We start from the raw sequence: 2,942 nt of genomic DNA, 5'->3' as shown, positions 1-2,942 counted from the left end.
CTAACATACTTTGGAAATGTTGTTAGGAGAGACTGGACATGGAGAGGAACATCATGCTTGGTAGGGAGGGACAGCACAGGAGGGCAAGGCCCTTTAAGAGGTGGACTGATTCATTGGCCGGGGTAATCGGGAGGGGAATGTTAGAGACAGTGAGACTGGCAAAGGACAGAGCCGAGTTTAGGGTTGTTGAACATAGGATCACTATTAGTTGCAAGCGACTTGACGGCACATAACAACATCCTAACAGTGTTTTCAGTGACACGATAATAGCCATACATATACAAAGAAGATCTGTTCATATGATCATTCAAATATAAGCACCAGGCCTTTTCTCCTTATCTCCTTTAAAGGAGGAAGGTCCATCCCTTGAAGGATCTAACTTTCTAATAAATCTGTCATTACTATTTACCCTGAACGCATGCACGCGCGCGCATACCTCCCCCAGAATGAAAAAAACCCAAAATAAACAAACAAAAAAATCACAAACCACCAAATACCACACACACAAATATATGCACCAACCACTAACATCAAAGTTGGAGACTGAAATGATCAACTTCTGCACTACGAAACTGATGGAACATGAAGATGTATTAATAACAAACACTATGATTTAATGAAAAAGTTGCAAACAAAGGATTGAGACTCAGTAAATTTAACCTTGGTGACAAAAATGAGGCAGACCGAATTTTGTATGATCAGTTAAGTTATTCATTGCAAACATCCAGATTTTTAAAACCTTGATGAGAACCATACACCTGGATCTCACCTGACATCTGAAACTTGCTTATAGAATAAATAAAGTCAAACAGAATTTGGCTCCAGTTAGCGCCTTTCCCCAGTCTTTCTCTCCACTGCTATCTAGCTCCCCGACCTGTGTATCATCAACATTGTTCATAATGGTCCTACCCATAAATGCTCTTAGACCTTCCTGAATCCACTCATGCTGGTACTCCTGTATATCTTCCAGAAGGGTGTTGTCCCTCTTAATCAGATTCCTAAATGAGTATGTTCAAATATCCTTTCTCTGAAGGCTTTCTTTTCCCTTCTTCTAAAATCTAAAGTGCTCCTTCAGTTATGTATTTTTTTAAAACTTTATGTGCAATCCTACTTAACTTATATTGTGATATTTTATAACAAATTGCTCTAAATCATAGGCCTTTAATCATTTATCTTAGAAACAGCAGTGCCTGACAATTCAGTGGGCAGGACAGCCATTCATTCACAAATATGCACTGAATACCAACTAGTGGAAGGAACATCCCAGATATATATATATCTATATATAGATATATATATGGGGGGGAGGAGCACGCGCGCGCAAACTGCCTTTCTCAAGAATGTAACATTCGAAGAGGGAAAGAAAAGGAAATGGGTATTTGAAAAAAAGAACAGATATCAGGAACAATATGAGCTGCATTACAAAAATAACAATGAAAATTAGAAAGTATATACCTATGTGAATCTCTAAGTAGTACAAGTAAAAGTTTTTCTAAGAGACTAATACATTAAAAAAATAAAAGAATACATTAATACTAAGTATATTTATGTGAAAAACCCAGTTTTTGCCTAATTGCCCTACACTAAGGTAAGACAAAATAACGGAGAAAAGACTAAACTCAGAGCTATTTATTATCTTGTTAGATAGTTAATATGAAAAAATTATTTTCAGACTACCATTAGACTAAAGATTTCCTATTTCACTAAATAATTAAGAAATACAGAACTGATTATTCATAATAGAAAACTAGACTCTTACCTCGCAGCGATAATCAAATATTGCACTTTCAGTAGTATTTGCTGATTCTTCTCTTTCAGCACACGTTTCAAAGGATGAAAGTTGCTAGTATTAAAAAAAGAGCGAGAGAAAAATGATCTATCAAGCTAATAAAGAATACAACTGCTGCTGCACCGGGCAATCTCACAGTACAGCACTGAAGAAAACAAAGACTACTAGCAGCGTTGGGAAGTGCTCTTTCAAAGCTGTTGAGTAGGCACAAACTTCTTGTTTCAGATCAAGTGTTGTGTCTTCAACTTAAGTGTACTCTTCTTTGGTCTTATTTGTTGTTACGAGGTTTGTTCCTTGCCTGATCTGAACTTGAAGCAGCAGTTTCAGGTGGTAAGGTCTGTTCTGTTACACTTCATACTAGAGTAAAAAACAAACCACAAACACAAAAAGAAAACAATTTAATACAGCGTACACAGAATAATCAGGGATAAAGGGTAGGATGTAGGGTAAGATCATTTCACCACACATCACTGGTCAAGCAAGTAATGCAAAAAGATGGAAGTGCAATCTTTCAAATGATAATTCATGTCTCCTTTGGTATTTACAAGAAAGTCTGATTTTATTCTGATCTTACTGATTTATTCACCTAAATAAGTACTTATATAGATTTTGGTATAAAATTCAATCTAGCATAAATATTTTATAAACAATTGGCATTGTGGGGGGTGTTGTAAAAAAAAAAACAAAACATTAAGGAGTTTACAACCTTGCTGACAAGTCATTGTTTGGAAGAAAATTAGAACATTAAGAGGAAATACCAAACATTAACCTACTTAACTACTATTTGTGTTACCTAACATGTCACAGTGGAGCTCTGGCAGCCTAGCTGCACTGGCACTGCTATACCAAAACAGTTCAAATTTATCAACTACTCTGCAGGAGAAAGATGGGTAGGCATTCTCCTATGCAATTTACTGCCTCTGAAAAACAGCTATGAGTTGGTTGACTCAATGGTACACAGAAACAACACTGCTAACCCAAAGGCATGATGTTTGAATTTGCTCTATGGGAGAAAGATGGACAATCTCCTCCTGTGTGATTTACTGCCTTTGAAAACTTGCTGGTGTCAGTCATGGGTTGGTTCTGACTTGATAGCACACAATGATCCTTGGTGATTTAGTAGTATAGAGGCACCAGTTTTCCATGGGCCAAA

The 2,942-nt window shown here is 36.7% G+C and overlaps 1 protein-coding gene across 1 annotated transcript in view; it reads right to left on the bottom strand.

Moving 5' to 3' along the window:
- CSDE1 (cold shock domain containing E1, RNA-binding) overlaps positions 1–1,837 on the bottom strand; it is a 33,212-nt gene extending 31,375 nt beyond the window's left edge. Inside the window, exon 1 of the mRNA XM_006895684.1 lies at positions 1,760–1,837. The gene's annotated coding sequence lies outside the window, so the exon portion shown is untranslated. The remainder of the gene's footprint in view (positions 1–1,759) is intronic.
- Positions 1,838–2,942: the final 1,105 nt, after the last annotated feature.

This window comes from Elephantulus edwardii, unplaced genomic scaffold (assembly GCF_000299155.1).
Source record: "Elephantulus edwardii isolate Elephantulus edwardi_28Jun2011 unplaced genomic scaffold, EleEdw1.0 scaffold00174, whole genome shotgun sequence".
NCBI lineage: Eukaryota > Metazoa > Chordata > Mammalia > Macroscelidea > Macroscelididae > Elephantulus > Elephantulus edwardii.
Note: the sequence above shows the minus strand (reverse complement) of the source record. Positions and strands in the feature narration are given on the sequence as shown.